This window comes from Schistocerca piceifrons, chromosome 1 (assembly GCF_021461385.2).
Source record: "Schistocerca piceifrons isolate TAMUIC-IGC-003096 chromosome 1, iqSchPice1.1, whole genome shotgun sequence".
Classification (NCBI taxonomy): domain Eukaryota; kingdom Metazoa; phylum Arthropoda; class Insecta; order Orthoptera; family Acrididae; genus Schistocerca; species Schistocerca piceifrons.
In genome coordinates this window covers 565,902,227-565,927,143 of record NC_060138.1, presented here as the reverse complement: position 1 = coordinate 565,927,143, position 24,917 = coordinate 565,902,227, and positions in this window count along the sequence as shown.

The window sequence follows — 24,917 nt, the reverse complement described above, 5'->3', positions numbered from 1 at the left end:
TTTTCCCTCATGAACGGAATATACCCCACTGCATGGAAAAGAAGCCTAATTCGACCCATCCCTAAGATCGAAAACCCGCAACTGCCTAGTGATTACCAACCAATTAGCATACTGCCTGCTGTTTCCAAAGCACTTGAATATACTGTCCATGACCAAATCACTGAACACGTGCATGAATTCAGCCTATATGACAAATTTCAATCCGGTTTCCATAAACATCGTAGCACAAACACTGCTCTAATTAAAGTAACTGATGACCTGAAATATGCCATCAACAATCGAAAGGCAACAATATTGACGCTACTGCACTTCAGCAAAGCTTTGACATATTGCTCTAAATATGCAACAGCTTAATTTGTCAGATAGTGCAGTGAAATGGTTTGAAAGCTACTTAAAAGACAGACAGCAATGTGTTGTCTACGTAAATGAAAAATCTTCCTGGAAACAAATGCTTCCTCGGGAGTGCCACAAGGATTAGTCTTAGGACCACTTCTATTTTCTTTATATGTCAACGATATTTCGTCGGTTCTGTCCTCCTGTAAATATCATTTCTATGCCGACGACCTCCAGCTCTACCTAAGCGCCAGACCTGAAGATGTAAACACTGCAATCGCTCAGATGAATGATGATCTGTCTTCAGTAGTGACATGGGCGAAAAACCTGGGGCTTAAACTAAACGCAAAAAAGACGCAAGTAATTTTAATAGCCCATCAGAAATTAATAAGTTCAGATTTCCGCGAACGGCTACCTCCTATTCTGCTCGACGGCACTCCAATACCATATCAGAAAACAGTTAAGAACTTGGGTGTAACTCTGGATGAGCATCTCAACTGGGCGGAGAATACAGTCGCAGTGTGCCGGAAGACGTCTGCTTGTCTCTATGCTCTGAAAAAGTTTCGGAACATATTTACACAAGACTTGAAACGCCAGCTCGTGCAAGCACTTGTTCTACCGAACCTCCACTATTGAGATGTAACTCAACAAGGCATGAGTAGTGAAAACAAAAGACGGCTAGAACTAACCGTGAATGCCTGTGTGCGTTACACCTGCAACATTCGCCGATATGATCATGTTAGTGCTTCATACTCCAAGCTAGGGTGGCTGCGGCCGGACAAATTGCGTGACTACCACGCTCAATGTCTACTTCACCGACTCCTCGTCGCGCAAGCACCCAAGTACCTTGCTTCAGAGATAAAAAACCTGTCATGCCATCATAATCGAAACACGAGGTCACTCTTTTTTGGTATCCTAACTGTTCCCACTCACAAAACAAAAACTTTTGCAAAGTCCTTCTCAGTTGCCGATGTCCACCTCTGAAACAAACTGCCTCTTACCTTGCGCAAAATGCAATCTCCTGCTGCTTTTAAGAAAAAGCTGAAGCATTTCCTACTATCATCCTCATAACCTTCTCCACGAAATTAATGTACAAGGCCAATCCTCTCATCTGTCAAATAGCAAAGCTAGCGTCTCCTATCTTGCTCCTGAGATGCCTTCCTCTTTATCTATCTCTATTAGCCACGCAATCTTCTTTTCCTTTATATTTCTTTAATTATGTTTCATCATGTCTCTCTATTCTTCTCCTCCCTTCACCATCAGTCTCCCTCATACTCCCTGCTGCTAGCACTCCTATCTAAAATCTGTCTCTTCAATAATGTCTAATTATAACAGTACTTATGATCTACGAATATAAACTCTATATGTATGTATTTTTCCAGGTGTGCCTTTGTAATTGTTTATTTCACTTTTTGTACCAGATGTAGTTTAACATGCCTACTAAATCATATGAAGGTAAAATAAGTAGAATGCCTGGTTAGATGTAAGAGAGGGCCTAATGGCCCTAATCTTTCCAGGTTAAATAAATCAGTAAACAAAAAAATAAAGAAATAAATATTAAACACAGATAATCGTAATTAGTGGTAAAACATTTAGCAGCTCTCAGTCCTAAGTCCTTTGTCACAGATTTGACTTGGGGTGTCTGAATATGGCGAGAGACCGGATAATGCTTAGTGTGTACAGAATTCAAGTATGTTACAACGGTGCTGCGGAATAATCGATGTCATTATGGAAGTACACCACCTGTAGAAACAAGCAGAGCAAGTTGATTCAAAATCATGAAAGAGACAGGCGCCGCCAAAGATCTTGTCTAATGTGAACGTCCCGCTGTTCTTCAAGTACATGTTGACAGAGCAACCTGCAATTCAACGCAGGTCCCAGAAGTCAGTTGGTTGTGTACTTGCTGAATGACTCTTTTCCTGGGAGGTGGACGGGTCGGATCGGTCCCATCACAAGGCCCCAGTACTCTCCCGATTTCACACCGCTGGATTTCTTGTGACGTTAGTCGAGGATGGCGTGAGTGCAACACCAGTCAACAGCTTAGTTACCCTTCGTGGACGAATCAGTGATGCAGCCGGAACAGTTGTTGCTGCAACGGTGATCCGTATTCAGGCTGAACTCGAAAATTATGTTGACATTCTACTGACGACGAGTGGGACGCACGTTACAATTCTGCTACAACAGAAATAATCTTTTGAGATCTGCTAGCCGGCCGAAGTGGTCGTGCGGTTAAAGGCGCTGCAGTCTAGAACCGCAAGACCGGTACGGTCGCAGGTTTGAATCCTGCCTTGGGCCTGGATGTTTGTGATGTCCTTAGGTTAGTTAGGTTTAACTAGTTCTAAGTTCTAGGGGACTAATGACCTCAGCAGTTGAGTCCCATAGTGCTCAGAGCCATTTGCACCATTTTTTGAGATCTGCTAAATCCTTTACAATAAACTTCTAATTGCTGCCAAGGTATGCCTTTTTTTTTTTTTTTTTTTTGGAACGACAGGGGGTCTTCATGGATACACATCAAGAAATTGTATACGATGCATACCGTCTTCTCGCATGTATATGGAACAATGGGCAGATTTTTACCGCCATAGGTGTTTAGTTTCAGGTCGCTGGGGGATATGCTCTAGCATATCACAGATTAATGTTGTAGAGTGAGTTACAACGTCCCAAAAGGATTGACAAAGAGTATGTGTCGAAACTGCAATCATATAAAAAAAATTTAACAGCCAAATGAGGAACCTTTACATAATTATACTAAGGCTGTGTACCCAGTCCTCATCATAATTGAAAACCTGCAGGTGTCGATCGAACGTGACATAGTTCTGTACCATGTTTCTCCAGTTCTAGTTTTTCATTCCCCACATGGAAATGGCTGCCTCGGATCCGGTATTTTTGCCATGTGCATCTGCGGCAGCGACGAATGGAAGTTACATGAGTTCACGAAACCTCGTGTGGTTTCCATTGGTTTTGCCGTCTGCTCGACAAATTTACTCCACGGAAATCATGAAAACATCTTCTGCTCACTCTTCGCTGTGAACGATAGTATTAACAATTCATTTACTAATCCCAAATTCTTCCGATGCCAGAATCAGTTGAGAGTTTTGTATCACCATCGTGCTTGCTCGGTTTCATCGGTTGTTTTTACTCTTAGAAAATTAACAATTTCTTTTCTGTCCTTAAAAACTTCGAACAAGTGGCGAACAAATGTTCTGCTCACAGCTCCCCACACTGTACCAAATTTCAAGCATCTGTTTTTTTGCAGTTGTTCTCAACTTGCAGTAAATGTTTGTGTACCTACCACTGGTTGTGTACGTACCATTGACCGCAGTAGACAAAGCTGCTGTAACATAATTCGTTAGACGGTATTGCGATCCTTCTCAGCAGGTTACTCGCTATGCATGGATATGCAAGGGTATTAGCATGCGATGCCATTTAGGTAAAGGATAATTGACTGATATGTTCTGCCAGACACTGTATATCCTCTTGAAAGCCTAACTTTATATTACACAGATTGAGCTCAAGAATATTTTGTTACAGTGTAAACAGAGGAATAAAAACGCCACAGACTCATTGTATTCATCCATGTGTCAATGTTAGATTGCAACATTCATTTTCACTTTCTGAAGTATAAGCTATATTTCTACACTGGTGTATAAGATGCGTAATACCGAAAAGGGGAAAGGAAAATTATGCGGTGTCTCCTGGGAGGAATTTTCGAAGAAATGAATCTCCCTGTCTACAACGATTTGTCAAGCAGAAACTAATTAGTTGTTAATTTTTTTTTCTCGTGCAACGTAGTTGTACTCTGACGATTTGAAAATCACAGCACTAAAAGAAACAATTTTTCTGAAGTAAAATCGACATGATCGATTGAATATATATAACCTCTGTAAATGGTCTTTAAATTTCAAAGCGAGATATGGTGTGTGCCCCAACTGCTGAATTCAAAACATCTGTACGCCGTAGCACAAGATTAAGCAGCACTTTGATGCATTCTGAACAAATTTGGTGCCATATTTTTTGCATGTGAGACCACAAACCATTAACAAAGTTCTCTGAAGCGCCCTGACGAAAAGTCTGACACGTAAACATATCCCAGACGTCAGATAGGTATCATCCGTTGCGAACATGCTGACCATTTGTCCTCTGAAAGAGGTACCCACAGACAGACCGTATTTTTTCAAGGGTATCACCACTGAGAGAGGAAACAGCGACAACCAATCGTGATATTATTACTGGAACAATGGTTATCAAGCGCTTAAATCTAGAAGGGAATATGTGTTTAGTTGAACTGATATAAACCGCCAGCTGGATGAGTACGCAATAAAAACGGCAAAAACTCATATTGCTTGTTGGTATCGTTCGTAGGGTTCAGCATTAACTCGTACTAACTCTCGCTACAAAAGAGACTACTGGAACACTGTTAGAGCAAACGTGCCGACGCGCGTGCGAAAAAAAAGAGAGATAAATTCAAATATGACGAATGATTTAAAAGAAAATCCCAGAATGGTTTCATCATGCATAAATTGTATGAATGCATCGAACCCTTCCATTCAATGTTTCGTGGAACTGTCCGGTATTGAAACTGAAGAAAGGAGCCAGAAAGTAGACTTCATAAATTCCGCATTTGAAAATGTATTCACGCAAGAGGATACTACCGTATCAATGACAGGCTGCCGCAGAGCCTCACAAATTGGCCATATCAATATTAGCACACAAATAATAAAATCTAATTCCGACTTTCTTTATTTTACGAAATATAATACACAGAATAAAATCCTTTCCTAACTGATATTTATAGAGAATCGCTAGATCGGCGTTTGACTTGAAAAGAGCAAAGATCACAGGTCATTCCACTGTACTAAAAGAGTAGTTTGTTTTTAAATCTTCGGGTTTCTGACTGCTATGACTGGACGATCCACGAATTTCTCTCTTGTACCAACTGTGTCACTGAGAATATTTGTTGGATGTATTCCAGTCTCTGCCTTCATCTACTGATTTTACCGCGCACTTCTTCAAGTACCTTGAAACCTATTACCTGACGTTTCAACATTTCCTGTCATCTCTTCTTGTCGGCAGATTACCTTCCATTAGGAACGTGGGTGCACTCAGCGACTGTGATATGATTTACAAATTATAGAGTACAGCAATCAGTCGTCCCTCTTAGCAGGTTTTATTTGGCAAATCTAGATTTCCGCTGGTGCCTAGCCATTATCAATGCCCGATTTCATAGTGTCAATGCATGTCAGTTACCTGTTGTCCGGGCGGCTGTCACAGTTCTTTCCGGTTTTGCTGGCTGACCGGTCAGCAGGTAGGAAGGGCATTACTGAACCACGCATTAGAATTACGCAGGTAGCAAGCTGACCCGTCCTCAAATTGTGAAGTCTGCCTTTATTTTATTTGCGTCATCAGTCTACCAACTGGTTTGATTCGGCCCGCCACTCATTCCTCTCCTGTGCCAAACTCTTCATCACATAGTATAACTTGTACCCTACGTCCTCAATTATTTACTGGATATATTCCAATGTCTGTCTTTCTCTACGGCTCTACAGTTTCCTCTAGCAGGATGGAAGGCATTCCGTGATGTCTTAATAGATGTTTTAACAGATGTCTTTTCATCCTCTCCCTCCTCCTTAATAGTGTTTTCCAAATATTCCTTTCCTCTCCGATTGTGCGCTGAACCTGCTCATTCCTTACCTTACGAGTCCACCTAATTTTCAACATTCGCCTGTAGGATCAAATTTCAAATGCTTTGATTTTCTTGTGTTCCGGATTTGCCACAGTCCATGATTCACTAACATAAGATGCTGTGCTCCGGACGTACATCCTCAGAACTTTCTTCCTCAAATTAAGGCCTTTGTATGAAACTAGTAAACTTCTCTTGGCCATGAATGCCTTTTTGCCAATGCTAGTCCGCTTTTGATGTCCTCCTTGCTCCGTCCGTCACTAGTCATTTTGCTGCCTAGGTAGCAGAATTCCTTAACTTCATCTAGTTTGTGACCATCAGTTTGACGTTAAGTTTCTCGCTGTTCCTATTTCCGCAGATTCTCATTAGTTTTGTATTTCTTCGACTTACTCTCAGCCCATACTGTGTACTCATTAGACTCTTTATTCCATTCAGCATTTCATGTAATTCTTTGTCTTTTTCTCTCAGGATAGCAGTGACATCAGCGAATCGTATCATTGACATCCTTATACCTTGAATTTTAATTCCACTTCTGAATCTTTCTTTTATTTCCATCATGGTTTCTTCGATGTACATATTGAATAGTAGAGACTACACGCCTGTCTTACACCCTTTTTAATTCGAGCCGTCCTTTATTTGTCGTCCACTCTTATTATTCCCTCTTGGCTCGTGTAACCGTCTGTCCCTACAGCTTACCCCTATTTTTCTCAGAATTTTGAACATCTTGCACCATTTTACACTGTTTCATGCTTTTACCAGGTCGAAAAATCCTATGAAAGCGTCATGATTTTGTTTTAGTCTTGCTTTCACAACCAACCGCAACGTCAGAATTGCCTTCATCTTTTCTAAAGCCAAACTGACCGTCGTTTAGCACATACTCAATTTTCTTGTCCCTTCTTCTGTTTATTATTCTTGATAGCAACTTGGATGCATAAGCTATTAAGCTGATAGTGCGACAATTGTCGCACTTGTCAGCTCTTGCCGTCTTCGGAACTGTGTGGGTGATGCTTTTTCCGAAAGCCAGACTCATACATTCAACACACCAAGGTGAATAGTCGCTTTGTTGCCACATCTCCCAACGGTTTTAGAAATTCTGATGGATCGTTGTCTACCACTCCTGCCTTATTTGCTCTTAAGTTCTCCAGAGCTCTTTTTAAATTCTGATTCTAATACTGGATCCCCCATCTCAGCTAAATCGACTCCTATTTCTTCTTCTATCACATCAGACAAATCTTCTCCCTCATAGAGGTCTCCTCTTGTATTCTTTCCACCTATCCACCCTCTCCTCTGCGTTTAACAGCTGAATTACCGTTGCACTCTTAGCTTCCCTGCACTTCCTGTTTATTTCATTCCTCAGTGATTTGTATTTCTGTGTTCCTGAATTTCCCTGATCATTTCCTTCTTTCATCGATCTACCGAACTATTTCTTCTGTTACCATGGTTTCTCCGCAGTTACCTTCTTTGTACCTATGTCTATATTTATGGCTTGTGTGGTAGCTCCTTTTAGAGACGTCCATTCTAGAGTGCTGCAGCGCTCTGTGTTTGACCGGTCACGGCTCGCCTGTTGACGCGGGGACCGAGCCGCTCGTGTCCGGCCCCACACCACTCGGCTCGGTCACGTACTCGCCCCATGTCTCATGTCCGGATTCCAGACCCGCGGATAACCGAGCATGACCGGTCACCGCCGACGTCTCACTTCGCTCCGCCTCGGCTCGCTGCACTGTACTGTACAAATCCAAGGCCTCTCTCTCTCTCTCTCTCTCTCTCTCTCTCTCTCTCTCTCTCACACACACACACACACACACACACACACACACACACACACATATATATATATATATATATATATATATATATATACTCCTGGAAATGGAAAAAAGAACACATTGACACCGGTGTGTCAGACCCACCATACTTGCTCCGGACACTGCGAGAGGGCTGTACAAGCAATGATCACAAGCACGGCACAGCGGACACACCAGGAACCGCGGTGTTGGCCGTCGAATGGCGCTAGCTGCGCAGCATTTGTGCACCGCCGCCGTCAGTGTCAGCCAGTTTGCCGTGGCATACGGAGCTCCATCGCAGTCTTTAACACTGGTAGCATGCCGCTACAGCGTGGACGTGAATCGTATGTGCAGTTGACGGACTTTGAGCGAGGGCGTATAGTGGGCATGCGGGAGGCTGGGTGGACGTACCGCCGAATTGCTCAACACGTGGGGCGTGAGGTCTCTACAGTACATCGATGTTGTCGCCAGTGGTCGGCGGAAGGTGCACGTGCCCGTCGACCTGGGACCGGACCGCAGCGACGCACGGATGCACGCCAAGACCGTAGGATCCTACGCAGTGCCGTAGGGGACCGCACCGCCACTTCCCAGCAAATTAGGGACACTGTTGCTCCTGGGGTATCGGCGAGGACCATTCGCAACCGTCTCCATGAAGCTGGGCTACGGTCCCGCACACCGTTAGGCCGTCTTCCGCTCACGCCCCAACATCGTGCAGCCCGCCTCCAGTGGTGTCGCGACAGGCGTGAATGGGGGGACGAATGGAGACGTGTCGTCTTCAGCGATGAGAGTCGCTTCTGCCTTGGTGCCAATGATGGTCGTATGCGTGTTTGGCGCCGTACAGGTGAGCGCAACAATCAGGACTGCATACGACCGAGGCACACAGGGCCAACACCCGGCATCATGGTGTGGGGAGCGATCTCCTACACTGGCCGTACACCACTGGTGATCGTCGAGGGGACACTGAATAGTGCACGGTACATCCAAACCGTCATCGAACCCATCGTTCTACCATTCCTAGACCGGCAAGGGAACTTGCTGTTCCAACAGGACAATGCACGTCCGCATGTATCCCGTGCCACCCAACGTGCTCTAGAAGGTGTAAGTCTACTACCCTGGCCAGCAAGATCTCCGGATCTGTCCCCCATTGAGCATGTTTGGGACTGGATGAAGCGTCGTCTCACGCGGTCTGCACGTCCAGCACGAACGCTGGTCCAACTGAGGCGCCAGGTGGAAATGGCATGGCAAGCCGTTCCACAGGACTACATCCAGCATCTCTACGATCGTCTCCATGGGAGAATAGAAGCCTGCATTGCTGCGAAAGGTGGATATACACTGTACTAGTGCCGACATTGTGCATGCTCTGTTGCCTGTGTCTATGTGCCTGTGGTTCTGTCAGTGTGATCATGTGATGTATCTGACCCCAGGAATGTGTCAATAAAGTTTCCCCTTCCTGGGACAATGAATTCACGGTGTTCTTATTTCAATTTCCAGGAGTGTATATATATATATAACACACACAATGTATTTATCTGTCTCTTTCTCTCTTTTAATAGAAAAGTAACGTTTAGTAGAACGGGTACGTGACACAGCTAAATTGGAAAGTAAAACGATATTTCAGTACAATCGCGGATAGAAGACGAGTCTCATTTCCAAACAGAAGATTTATTTTTCCTTTCATTAACAAGAAACATTAAATAAGTGCTTTCCCTGTAATCTAGAAGACAACGATCTTCATAAAGAAAGCGTATAAAGAACATTAAACATTTACAAACGTAACTTGTCATACTTTTCACTTGTTTGCAACAGAAACAAAACTATAGTTATTGTTGATCAGCAGTAAATCACTAAAGCGTTCCGGATTTTACTGGCTGCGGCGATTTGTTAGTAACATGCCGGCTTTACTAAAGCATTTCACTAAGTGCGCTTGTTGCTGGGATACATAAAATACGTCTTGCAACTGCAGCCAGGCCTGGCAGGTATGTTTCATGTCTGCTCCACCCCTTAAGATGTCATCCTCATCTTCGAGGTGCATTAAAATGTAGAGATCTACTTCATCTGCTGCGGATGATCTGTTGTTCCTTCATTCCTTGAAACGATCTCTCTTTCTGCGTGGTGATGACACAGTACTTGAAGGATGTATGACAATAAACAAAAGAGACAAGTACTACAGAACTTATGTGGAAATCATCGAAACGTCCCCGTGAAAACGAGATGTTTTACGTTAATGAAATATTATACAAATTATAGCATTCCCATTGCTCTGTAATACACTATCCACCAACTATGCAAAAACGATTATGTTAATGATTGCATGTTGTACCGGCGTAAGTAGCACACATTCGTCGCACATTGCTAAGAATTTCCTTCTTTTCATTTGTTTCAAGCATATTAAGATAACGGAAAGACGGCCGAAGAAACGAAGCAATTTTATCTCTGGAAGTGTTCAAAATCTTCTGACAAACGAAAGTCAAGGCTCGATTTTTAATCCTTTGTACCTCCTGTTGAAAAATACATATCTGTTAGTACACATCTATTACGGTAGATAATTATAAATCTATCACGTATCACAATGAAACAATGCTTTTAACTGCAGTAATTACTCACCTGACAGACAATGTCATAGACACTGCAAATTTGTTGCAGTTTGTGAAACCAAAAAAGAAATGACTGTCGGTTCTTTTTCGCCTTCTAATTCATCTGTGGCCTCTTTAAATGGTCTCAGAAATTACGCAATTTTTCAGTCTCTAAGCGCCGTCAGCAAAGCAGCAACTTCGTTATACTGAGTGTGTAAGGATTCCAACATAGTGTACAAGCTGTTCCAGAGTGTACAGACCTCTTGTTTTCAACGATGATTTCAAAGACGAGCAGAGGCCACTTTTCTTAATGTACCTTACGATGCATTTTGCAGTATTTATTGTTGATGCGATGTTCGGGGCATGATTTAACAAGAAGTTATCTTCATCAAAAATGTGGCTAAGTGCTGTGTTTATACAGTGAGCAGCACAAGGAATCCTTTAGTGATTTTCCAAAGCCTTTATCACATTGGCACCCTGGTTGGATGCTTTATTACTGCCGGTATCCCTGAAGGAGGTGTATCTTTGCGAGGTTTCTTGCAACTGTGTTTCTTTAAATGAGTGGTTCCCGACTGGAAACACAATAATGTGGAGCAGTTTAGGCACGATACGTACCCAGTAGACGCACTGTTTTCGTCTACAACCAACAGAACTGTACTCCATGCTTGGCTTTTTAGACCTTCCCGTTTCTTCAATGTGTAAACATTGGTTTCAATCTTACGTCTCACTGCACTGGTTCCTCGCGCTGCATGATTCCATAGAGAGACACACCACAAATGAGAAGCCCATACTGGCTGCAATGTCACACGGATATGTGTAATATGTTTGAAGTTACGTGCTACGTATTCGGTCACGGCTTCTATGCTCGGTCACAAGAACTAGTGCGGGCAGCCTATGCAGTTAGGGTGTGCTCGCCCCACCTCGTATTTTGTGCTCTCTTACTCGGTCATGCAGGACTCTAGTCCATTCCTCTTCAACTGTACTGCCTACTGAGCTTTTCCTTATTGCTGTATCTATAGCCTTAGAGCATCTCAAGCGTATCTCGTCATTCCGTAATACTTCCGCATCCCACTTCTTTGTGTATTGATTCTTCCTTACTAGTCTTTTGAACGTCAGCCTACTCTTAATCACTCTGTATTATGATCTGCTCCTGGGTACGCTTTACAGTCCAGTATCTGATTGCGGAATGTCTCTCTTACCATTATGTAATGTAGTAGAAATCCTCCCATACCACCTGGTCTTTTCCCACTATCCGCCTCTTCTCGTAATTCTCGAACAGAGTATTTGCTATTACTAGCTGAAACTGGTTATAGAACTCAATTAGTCTTTTCCTTCTCTCAATCCTTGTCCCAAACCCATATTCTGCTGTAGCCTTTTCTTCTACTGTTTCGCCTATAACTGCATTCCAGTCCTCCATAACTATTAGATTTTCATGTCCCATATTTAGTATATTACTCTTTCAATATCCTCATATGATTTTTGGATCTCTTTATCTATAGCGTGCAACGACGCCATGACCTGATCCACTGTTGTCCGTGTTGGTGTGCTGTCGACTCTGATACGAACAACCCTATCAGTGAACTGTTCACTATGACACGCTCTTTACCCTACCTTTCTATTCATAACGAATCCTACTCCAGTTATACCATTTTTTGCTGCTGTGGATATTACTCTATACTCCTCTCCACAGAAATCCGTGTCTTCTTTCTATTTCATTTCACTGACCTCTACTATACCTAGGCTGAGCCTTTGCATTTCCCTTTCCATGTTTTCTAGCTTCTCTACCACGTTCAAGCTTCTGACATTTCTCACGCCGACTCGTAGAACCTTATCTTTTTGTTGGTTATTCAATCTTTTCCGCATCGTCACCTCCCCCTTGCTGTCCCCTCCCGGAAGTCCGAACGGGGGACTATTGCGGAATATTTTGCCAATGGAGAGATCATCAAGACACTTTCGAATTAGAGACCATATGCCCTGCGTGTAATGCAGTGGTTTCCATTGCCTTCTGCATCTCTATGCCGTTGATCATTACTGATTCTTCTGCCTTTAGGAGCTGTTTCCTACCCCAAGCACAAGAGTTTCCTGAGCCCCTGAACACTCCTCCACCCTCTTTGACAATGCTATCGTCAGAATGAGGTTGATTTATTATGTCGGAAGTCTCTGTCAGCCAGTGCTGATTATTAATCAGAATTTAAGCGGTGGCGAGTATCTAACCTCGGACCGAGGACGTTTTGATTACTAATCAAAGACGCTACCATAGTCAAATGGTTCAAATGGCTCTGAGCACTATGGGGCTCAACTGTTGAGGTCATTAGTCCCCTAGAACTTAGAACTAGTTAAACCTAACTAACCTAAGGACATCACAAACATCCATGCCCGAGGCAGGATTCGAACCTGCGACCGTAGCGGTCTTGCGGTTCCAGACTGCAGCGCCTTTAACCGCACGGCCACTTCGGCCGGCCGCTACCATAGTCCACGGGGCCTAGGCGAGTATGGTGTTTTCATAATACCACAATCTTTGATTCACTATGATACAATACTCTGCGAAAAATGTATTTTATCAGAAATTTCTTCCTCAAATTAATGCCTGTGTTAAATGCTAGGTTGCTTATATAGTAACAAGGAATGCCCTTTCGCCGGTTCTAATCTGCTTTTACTTTTTACGCTCTCGTTGCTTCCTTGTGTGTTGTTTTCCTTCGAAGGCAATACAATTCCTTCACTTAATCTATTTCGTGTTCACGAACTTCGATGTTAAATACGTTATTAATCCCATTTCTGTTAGTTCTCATTGCTTTTATTTGTTCTCTGCTTACTCTTAATTCATATTATGTACTCATCAGACTCTTCAGTTTATTCAGCTGGTCATAGAATTCTTCTGTAATATCGCTTAGTGTAGCAGTGTCACAGCGAATCTTATGACATATCCCTTCAGTCGGAATTTTTGTCTCACAACTAAACAGTTCTTTTTATTTCATTTAGTTTTTCTTCGATGTAAGACGTGAACTGTAGGGCGCAACGCTGCATCTCAGTGTTACACATTTTTCTCTGATATTTCGTTCTTTGTCTTCCATCCCTATTGCTGCCTGTTGATTCTTGTACGTGGTGTGTAATACCCATCTTTCCCTGTAGCTTACTCTTGTTTTTCTTAAAATTTCAAACATTGCGCCATTTTACATTCCCCAACGATCATTCTGGGTCGAGAAATCCTGTGAAACTGTCTCTATTTTTCAAGTCTTCTTTCCAGGTACACTGATTTATTGACAAATTTCGCTTATGTTCGTCTGTTGAGTGATCCTAATCTCAGCTCAAAAATTATGGCTTTCCTGAAAGAAAACAAGTTTCTCGTAGAATTAATACTTTATTCTTAAAAAAGTAAAGCCACTAGCAAGAAATACAGGTTGTTCTATTTCTACAGATTCGGCAAACAAGTGATGCAAGTGAACAGTCAGGACACGCAAACCTAGATTTCCGTAAGGCGTTCGACACTGTTCCACACCGTCTGTTAACCAAGGTACGATCACGACACGGAGTAAATTCATAAATACGTTGTGAGGTTTCTCTTACTGTGGGCAGAATTTTATTTTCACGTTTTATTTTGACACTGTCGCTAGAAGAAGTTATTAGCTGCCTGAAGCAGCACTGCTCAATGCAACAGCACGGGTGAGAAGCTACTTTCCACGCAGGAATCAGTAATGGATGCAAAACACTAAATGGCAAATAGTGAGTCAATAGAGTGAGCAGATGTTAAGAGAGGCTTCAGAGGGATAGAAATTTAAAACTTTTGTTAAATAAACGTTATTTATTAGGGTACGCCTTTGGCGTAGTAAATACTAGGAGGAGCCTAACTGTCATTAAAACTTTAATACTGCATTACCACTATGTAGCGAAATGAAATTCCGTGTGGCTAGGGCATCCCGTCGGGTAGACCGTTCGCCTGGTGCAAGTCTTTCTAGTTGACACTTCTTCGGCGACTTGCGTGTCGAGGGGGATGAAATGATTGTGATAAGAACAACACAACACCCAGTCCCTGAGCGGAGAAAATCTCCGACCCAGCCGGGAATCGAACCCATGCCGTTAGGTATGATATTCCGTCCCGCTGACCACTCCGCTACCATGGGCGGACACCACTAAGTAGTAAATCCATTATATCGGAAAATAAATGAAAATTATTCAGTTATCGATCACGTAGGAATAGTTTAGAACTTGTAGGAAGTGTTCACGAGACCTCCGCGGCACGCCAATCTATTCAGTTGACAGCAGATCACAATCTCAATCTGTTCTCTGTAGTAATCGTCTTAATTACGCTCTCCATTTGTAGTAACTTCTGTGACCAGCTGCTCAGTTATTTAATTTTAAACTGTTTTTTGGTATTATTTAGTAAAAGCACCGTGATGGTATTCATTTCAAATAGATAAGCTACCCAAAGTAAGCTACCCAATAGGTATTGCCTGGATTCTTAAGAAACTGCAAAATGAATTGCACAAAATACCCATATCGTGCAATGGATGGCAGCTCTCTTTAAATATGGCTAAATGCAGGATAATACCTGTAACGAAAGGAAGGAACAGTGTAGTAGCTGATTACAAGTTTTGTGCTGAACCTCATGATCGTCACCTAGTGTACGTACTTGGGATAATACTAAGAAGTGACATGAAATGGGACGTCACATACTTACCGTAGATTTTCGTGTCCGGGAAACAATGACAGTCTTCCAACCCAATATTGGGATGCGTCCTGGGATTCCTTCTTGGCCAACCACAGATGGTTGAGACTGCATCTGCCGGGACAGTTTCGACAGGCCAGGCAGTGATCGATGTCTCGCACAGCACCACAATCGCACCTGTGGTTATCCACGTTACCATGACCCCACCGGACCATGTTTGTTTTCAGTGGGACAACTTCTGCAGTTAGGCGATTCAGTTTGTTGTGGAGCCAACGTGCACTACCTGTGCTGGTGGATAGTCAGATAGTGATTCCTCAATGGGCGTACTCTAGAACCTCCTTCGGGATCTCACTCGTCCAGGCTCTCACTCAGTGCCAAAGAGAGGATGTCGATCATCGATGATATATCTGAGACACTCTGTGAATTCGTAAAATGTTCCTCGGGAATAGGGACTCTCAAGACCACCAGCTCTGTAATGCTTTGATAGGGGCACTCTGTTGTTATTCGACACGTTTCATTAACTTGTACGTCAACCTTCCTCGCGTGGCTTGATGTGATTTATATCGGGCAGGCAGATTCAGCTGTAGAAAAGCATGGTGCTCGGTCGGTATTTATCAGGGTAGTAGGCTTTGCACCCCATTTTCTGTTTACGAGTTTCCGCTAAATTTTATTTCTGGAGGCCACCTCATGACGGATCTTTTCACATTGGTGTCTGTATGTCAGAGATCTATACAATGTCATGCCCAGATAGGGTCGTTTATCTGTTTGTTCCAATGTGGTTGAAACCTGATAATCAGGGGAAGGCAGGATTCTGTTACGATTTGGATGGAGCCGTTATTAATTACTATTGGTTGCCTTCTACAGTTACACACATTTATTTATAAAACAGTAATTACAGACTCAACAATAAATCAAGAAGACGACACGGTATTAATGAAGGAATAAACAACTGTGTAAATAAGTGTTTTCAGTGCATTACAATTTAGAAAATCACTATAAAATACAGCTACAGACAATGTTTTAAAAAAAACAAGCCACTGTGATCATGGCTGAAGGCCTTACACGTCAAGAATGGTAATAAATTAAGAATGTTTAAGAACTCGCTGCAATTACAACTCACAGGTATTGAAATATTAAAAAGTAAGTGGCCATAAACACAGCAGAGGGTATCAGACGCCAGGAATGGCAGTAGATGTGGTTTTAAGGCTTAGTGCTAAAATACTAATATCGAATTTTTCTTTTAAAGCAAATGACCACAATCACGGCTGAAGGCTTTACACGCCAGGAACGGCAATTATATAAAAAAAATTAGAAACGTGCTGTAAAACAGCGAATACAAGCGAAAGGTAATTAAAGGAAACAAGCAACTGACCAACAGACGGGTGAAATAAGATGATGGTAACCTTGTAACACAACCCTTACACTGCAAGATTTATTCCACAAGGCGACCGGAACTATTAACTAGACATACATATCCTTTAATGTAGGCATTACAAGGAATGGTAAGAAATAATACAATAATAAAACACAAGGACCAGTCACAGACAGTGCTCCAGGAATCGACCTCTGAGACGGTCTGGCAACAAACACTTTCGCGAGAGATGAGATGGGCAGCCAAGAGTTGCATTCATTTCACAAGGTGGTAGCTCAGACAAGCGGCAGTCTAACGAATGACTAATGATAATCTTGCTGAAGCTACCTGACGGCCAGTAAACCAAATGCAACAATGGAACAACACGCCAAAGCCGGAACCAGCGGACTGCTCAAAAATGGTTCATATGGCTCTGAGCACTATGGGACTCAACTGCTGAGGTCATTAGTACCCTAGAACATAGAACTAGTTAAACCTAACTAACGTGCCCGAGGCAGGATTCGAACCTGCGACCGTAGCGGTCTTGCGGTTCCAGACTGCAGCGCCTTGAACCGCACGGCTACTTCGGCCGGCCCAGCGGACTGCACTACGCCCACAGAATACTGTGCTTAGAGCGCCCGGAACGAGAAAGGAATCACTACTACCAGAGTAGAAGAATCACCAACCGCCTACAATCAAGAAATCTGTCAAAACTATACGCCTTACCAGACAAGCGGCAAGTCAAGGAAACGTACACTGCCTAACCCCCCCCCCCCACCCCCAGGGCGTTAGTGGCCATCAGACAGGAAAAATACCGCTGGTTGAATTTAACAAATTGTAAGAGGCTGAACGCAGTAAATAGTAAAAAGATGTCGAGGGAGGCTAATCAGATCCACTTTCCCCAAGCACTCCACTTGTTGCACTTCGCCTCGGCGGCACTACGAGCACCTACACGAACCCAAGTCACCGGAGAATCGAGATGTTACAATGATGAAGGTTTTTCTACTTGGTTTAAAATTCGCTCATCTCACTGGCTGCAGGATCTGGTTTACGACGAGGTCGTGCACCCTTGTGACCACAGCCCTTCCAACCGGCAGTCCATGCGCGCCGCCAGCGGACCCGGCGAGTTTCTCGCACTGCACGGACCTGGCTCCTCCTCAGTCCCCAACTGAACTGCCACACTCACACGACACGGAAAAAAACTGCGTCACCCCAAAGATAGGGCAACAGTTACTATATATCGATAACCACCGCTGCTGCCGCTAGCAGACAGGCAACGCTTGCGAAACGAGTGGCGACAGTCAAGACGAGAAGAAGACAGACTACCTCAACCATGCCAACTAAAGGGCCTCCAACAGAGTGCGGAAACCTACAAACAGCACCAACGTGAGGTGCAGCACTCCTCAGTGGTATTATTACAAGAAATGTAGAGCTTTCGCTTTGCTTACCGAGACTGAAGATGGAAAGAGCTGACTTAGTTCTTCGAAAGACTCGGTTCCAGGGAGTTATTTTCATAGTATTCAGATAGTATTCAGACAAGATCCTAAGTGCTTTCTCCTGCTTGTGTTTTACTTCCTCGAAAGTCCTCCCAAGAAATACGACTGACAAGTCATCCACGCACAGGATATGCTTAGTATAGTTAGGTGTTGCTTACGTTAAAAAGACAAGGGAGCACGACGTTTCCCTGGGCCAATCCATGGACGGTAACGTAGCATTAGGGGAATGGAGAACTTGAATTGGTTGGAAAGGTTCTTGGATAGTGTTGTGAACCTGTAAAGAAACTTGCGTGCAAGACACCAAAGTGACCGATCTAAGAATACTGTCCCAGCGTTTGGAGCTCTTACCATACAGCTGTGGCAACAGACGTCGAACCAAATATGACATCTATTATGGTAACGGATAGGATTAGCCGACACGAAAGAATAAGAGAAATGGTCGGGCAACTCTAAAGTTAATCCTTGGAAGAAAGACGACATAGTTTCCCTTGAAAAATGTTGGGTAAATGTATACAATCTGTATTCGAACGAACTTTGCGTCCCTTATACCGCCACCAATATACACTATGTGCTCAAAGGTATCTGGATAACAGGCTGAAAATGACTTACAAGCTCATGGCGCCCTCCATCGGTAATGCTGGAATTCATAATGGTGTTGATACATCCATGGACTTGATGACAGCTTCTCTCGCAGGTATTCGTGCAATCAGGTGCTGGAAGGTTTCTTGGGGAATGGAAGCCCATTCTTCACCGAGTACTGCACTGAGGAGAGGTATCGATGCCGGTCAGTGAGGTCTGGCACGAAATCGGCGTTCCAAGACATCCCAAAGGTGTTCTTAGGATTCAGGTCAGGATGTGCAGGCCAGTCCATTAAGGGATGTTACTGTCGTGTAACCACTCCGCCACACGCCGTGCATTATGAATAGGTGCTCGACTGTGTTTAAAGATGCAATTGCCATCCACGAATTGCTCTTCAACAGTGGGAAACATGAAATTACTTAAAATATCAATGTAGGCCTGTGCTCTGATAGTACCACGCAAAACACCAAGGGGTTCAAGACCCCCACCGCTCCCCCCACCCCCCAATGAAACCTTGAAAAACACGAGCACACAATAAAAACCTGCCTCCGAATTTTACTATTGGCACTACATTCGCTGGCAGATGACTTTCACGAGGCATTCACCATACACACATCGTGCCATCGGATCGCCAAATTGTGTACCGTGACTCGTCACTTCAAAAAACGTTTTTACACTATTCTTCGTCAAATGTAGACGCTCCTTAGACCAAGCGAAGCGTCGTTTTGCATTTACCAGCGTGATGTATGGCTTATGGGCAGCCGCTCGAACATGAAGTCCATGTTTTCGCTCCTCCCTCTTAACTTTCATAGTACTTGCAGTGGATCGTGATGCAGTTTCGAATTCCTGTGTGATTCTGGACATAAGTCTGCCTATTACACATTAAGACACTCTTCAACATCGGCGGTCTCTGTTAGTCAACAGACGAGGTTGGCCTGTGCGCTTTTGTGCTGTACGTGATCCTTCACGTTTCCATTTCACTATCAAATCGGAAACTGTGGACCTAGGTATGTTTAGGAGTGTGGAAATCTTGCGTACAGACGTATGAAACAAGTGACACCCGGTCACCTGATTACATTCGTAAGTTCTGCGGAGCGCCCCATTCTGGTCTCTCACAATATCTAATGACTACTGAGAACGATGTTATGGAGTACGTCTCAGTAGGTGGCAGCAGAATGCTCCTATTATGAAGAACGTATTTTTTTTAGGTGTCCGGATACTTTTGGTCACATGGTGTATATCTAGCTCAGGGATCATTAGAAAAAATAAGAGAGATTAAGATGCATAAAGAGGCATGTAGATGCTCTTTTTTCCCCTTCCTTTATGCGCCAACAGAAAAGGAAAGAAAATTACTGATGTTAGTACCATGTGCCCTGCAACATATACCTGCTGTGGCTTTCGGAGTATTTGTGTAGATGTAAAAGTAGAATCTTCGCTGTTTGTGGGCGGATATTGTCCTGCTGAACTATGGAATCTGAGCTGCTCACAGGAGGGGAAGTATACTTCCAGAGGTCACAAGATGTGGCGTATGGCAGCACAGAGAAATTTGAGATACCTGATTACATTTTTGCGGCCATCGCTGAAAGATGAATTGACAGGGTGCTGGCGAGAAAACACTACTGTATGCTATCCCACTATTGGTCCCACGTGCCATTTGTCATTCGTGATACCTGTACTACTGAAACCGACGCTATACGTGAATGCATAATTCCCTGTCTTCAGCAGAGAATAGTCTACACTTGCAGTCCCACATCGTAGTGTTCCAGCGCAAGCAAACACTCGGGATTGAGCTGCACAGTATTTCATCATCATCGGGTGTTGCTTGCCCTATATCGTGGTGCAGTACAGAGCTGGTGGTGTGACCGTGCGACATGGATATGCGTTTGGGGGGACAGTGGATCCAGTCTGCTGCTCGATATACGTTTTCCGGGGTTTCCTGAAAATGCTGCAGTAATTCATTTGAATGGACATGGTCGATTCCTTTACCCAACCTCCCTGAACCGTCATTGACAGAATATTGTTCACAATCTGCTTCATCATTTTCCACACCTTCTGTTGTACACACGCACACACAGACACACGCTATTGCTGGTACTTTTTCCTATGTGACCCCCACGTTTCACTTTTTCCGATTGCTGTAATTGTCTTAAAAGTTAAAATACAAAAGCTACCATACCGTCCCCAGATAAATAAATAACTCTAACCTCTATTTACTAGTAATTCCCAAATACATCAGCTGTCTCCCACATGCTTGTGAGACAAAGTCTGAGGTAACAAAGCAAGCATAGGAGAAATACTGATTGATTTAACCTGTCGATACGTTTCTCCTACTTTTCCTACAAGTTTATATATATATAATTTTTAATTTTTATTTATTCTCTTCTCTCTTTTCTGTAAATATTATAATAATTTTCGAACAGATTTATTTTCAAAGATGTATGTATGCTGTAGGAAGGGATACCGTGGAAAAATAAAGAACCGCTTCACCTTCAATCTTTTTCTCGATGAAGAGTCGTCTTCCGTTACCTGTAAGTAGAATTGTAAAGATGTATGAGAACGTGTTGTGTGCAAGATGCTGAATAATTGCCATATAAAAAAGTATCGACACTGTTTTTCATTGACTGTTGTAGTATCACGTCGACAGAATTTGATATAATTGTATACTTTCTCTTGCGATGCATGGGCGAAACTGTCAACGTGACGAAGCGTGTGCGAAAGTCGTGAAAGTGACAACGTGGTAGAAATGTTTCTTACTTTGTAAACAGCTGGTCGCCACCAGATTACATCGCATATGATTCCATATACGAGAGTTAGAACTTTAATAGTGGCAACTGTTTACTTACAGCTCTTACAAAATATGTACGTGTTTCAAAGTTTTACTGACCGTCAAAGTAGTCACCAGCATTGTGTATGACACGTTGCCAGCGATGTGGACGTCGTAGGATACTCTTAGCAGTGCCACTTGTGTTGACAGTTCGAGTGGTGCGGTCTACTGCCAGACGAATTTATAGCAGTTCTGAAGCCAATGCCATGAATTGTTTTCTTCGGTTTAGAAGTCGAGTTGAACTTACGATGGGTAAAGTCAGCGGAGTGTAGTAGGTGGTATAGCACTTAGCAGCCCCATCAGTCAAAAAAATCGGTAACAGCTTGCATTCTACGTGCTTGAGCATTGTCCTGCCAAATGAAGGTCAGGTTCTGCAGAAAGTGTCATCACTTCTGTCTACAAGCTGGTCGAAGGCTGTGCTCCAAAAATGAACAGCATAAAGACAGAAGTGATGACACATTCTGCAGGACCTGACCATCATTTTGCAGGACAATGCTCAAGCACGTACAGAGCAAGCTGTTATTAATTGGTTTGACTGATGGGGCTGCTAAGTGCTAAACCACGTACTGCACTCCGCTGATTTCAGCCCTTGTAAGTACAACTCGATTTCTAAACTGAAGGAAACACTTCACTGGATTCGCTTCAGAACTGCTACAAATTCATCGGGTAATAAACCGCGCCGCTCGAATTGTCAACGCAACTGGCACTGCTAATAGTATCCAACGACTTTCACATTGCTGGCAACGGGCTATACACAACACTGATAACTACTTTGAAGGTCAGTAAAACTTTGAAAAACGTATCTATTTTGTACGAGCTCATCATCATCATTTAAGACTGATTATGCCTTTCAGCGTTCAGTCTGGAGCATAGCCCCCCCTTATACAGTTCCTCCATGATCCCCTATTCAGTGCTAACATTGGTGCCTCTTCTGATGTTAAACCTATTACTTCAAAATCATTCTTAACCGAATCCAGGTACCTTCTCCTCGGTCTGCCCCGACTCCTCTTACCCTCTACTGTTGAATCCATGTCTCTTGGGTAACCTTGCTTCTCCCATGCGTGTAACATGACCCCACCATCTAAGCCTGTTCGCCCTGACTGCTACATCTATAGAGTTCATTCCCAGTTTTTCTTTGATTTCCTCATTGTGGACACCCTCCTGCCATTGTTCCTATCTACTAGTACCTGCAATCATCCTAGCTACTTTCATATCCGTAACCTCAACCTTGTTGATAAGGTAACCTGAATCCACCCAGCTTTCGCTCCCATACAACAAAGTTGGTCGAAAGGTTGAACGGTGCACAGATAACTTAGTCTTGGTACTGACTTCCTTCTTGCAGAAGAGTAGATCGTAGCTGAGCGCTCACTGCATTAGCTTTGCTACACCTCGCTTCCAGTTCCTTCACTATGTTGCCATCCTGTGAGAATATTCATCCTAAGTACTTGAAACCGTCCACCTGTTCTAACTTTGTTCCTCCTATTTGGCACTCAATCCGTTTATATTTCTTTCCCACTGACATTACTTTCGTTTTGGAGATGCTAATCTTCATACTATAGTCCTTACATTTCTGATCTAGCTCTGAAATATTACTTTGCAAACTTTCAATTGAATCTGCCATCACAACTAAGTCATCCGCATATGCAAGACTGCTTATTTTGTGTTCACATATCTTAATCTCACCCAGCCAGTCTATTGTTTTCAACATATGATCCATAAATAATATGAACAACAGTGGAGACAGATTGCAGCCTTGTCTTACCCCTGAAACTACTCTGAACCATGAACTCAATTTACCGTCAACTCTAACTACTGCCTGACTATCCATGTAAAGACCTTTAATTGCTTGCAAAAGTTTGTTTCCTATTCCATAATCTTGTAGAACAGACAATAACTTCCTCCTAGGAACCCGGTCATATGCCTTTTCTAGATCTATAAAGCATAGATACAATTCCCTGTTCCACTCATAACACTTCTCCATTATTTGCCCTAAGCTAAAGATCTGGTCCTGACAACCTCTAAGAGGCCTAAACCCACACTGATTTTCATCCAATTGGTCCTCAACTAATACTCGCACTTTCCTTTCAACAATACCTGAAAAGATTTTACCCACAACGCTGATTAAAGAGATACCTCTGTAGTTGTTACAATCTTTTCTGTTTCCATGTTTAAAGATTGGTGTGATTACTACTTTTGTCCAGTCTGATGGAACCTGTCCCGACTCCCAGGCCATTTCAATTATCCTGTGTAGCCATTTAAGACCTGACATTCCACTGTATTTGATGAGTTCCGACTTAATTTCATCCACCCCAGCCGCTTTATTGCACTGCAATCTATTGGCCATTTTTTCCACTTCCACAAATGTGATCCTATTTCCATCATCATTCCTATCCCATTCTACCTCGAAATCTGAAACATAACTGATCGCATTTTCACCTACATTGAGCAACTCTTCAAAATATTCCCTCCATCTGCCCAAGGCATCCACAGGATTCACCAGCAGTTTTCCTGACCTGTCCAAAATACTTGTCATTTCCTTCTTACCTCCCTTTCGAGGACTGCTAATTACACTCCAGAATGGTTTTCCAGCAGCTTGACCCATAGTCTCCAACCTGTTTCCAAAGTCTTCCCACGATTTCTTCTTGGATGCTGCAATTATCTGTTTGGCTTTGTTTCTTTCTTCAACATAACTTTCTCTGTCTACCTGGATTCTGGTATGTAGCCATTTTTGATACGCCTTCTTTTTCCTTTTACAGGCTGCCTTGACTGTATCATTCCACCAAGCTGTATGCTTCATCCTACTTTTACACACTACTGTTCCAAGACATTCTTTAGCCACTTCTAGTACTGTGTCCCTGTACCTTGTCCATTACTTTTCCAATGACTATAATTGACTACACTCAACTAACTTGTACCTTTCTGAGATCGCTGTTATGTACTTGTGCCTGATTTCCTTATCCTGAAGTTTCTCCACTCTTATCCTCCTACATATGGACCTGACCTCCTGCACTTTCGGCCTCACAATCCCAATTTCACTGCAGATTAAATAATGATCAGAGTCATCAAAGAATCCCTTGAATACACGTGTGTCCCTCACAGCCTTCCTGAATTCCTGATCTGTTATTATATAGTCAATGACAGATCTGGTTCCCCTGCCTTCCCAAGTATGCCGGTGAATGTTCTTACGTTTAAAAAAGGAGTTTGTGATTACTAAGCCCATACTGGCACAGAAATCCAAGAGTTGTTTCCCGTTCCTGTGGGCCTCCATATCCTCTCCAAATTTACCCATAACCTTTTCATACCCGACGGCCGGAGTGGCCGTGCGGTTCTGGGCGCTCCAGTCTGGAGCCTGGCGACCGCTACTGTCGCAGGTTCGAATCCTGCCTCGGGTATGGTTGTGTGTGATGTCCTTAGGTTAGTTAGGTTTAATTAGTTCTAAGTTCTAGGCGACTGATGGCCTCAGAAGTTAAGTCGCATAGTGCTCAGAGCCATTTGAACCATTTTTTCATACCCTTCTGTTCGATTTTCAATCCTGGCGTTAAAATCACCCATGAGCAGAACACTGTCCTTGTCCTTTACTCTAACAACTACATCACTGAGTGCCTCATAAAAACTATCCATCTTATCTTGATCT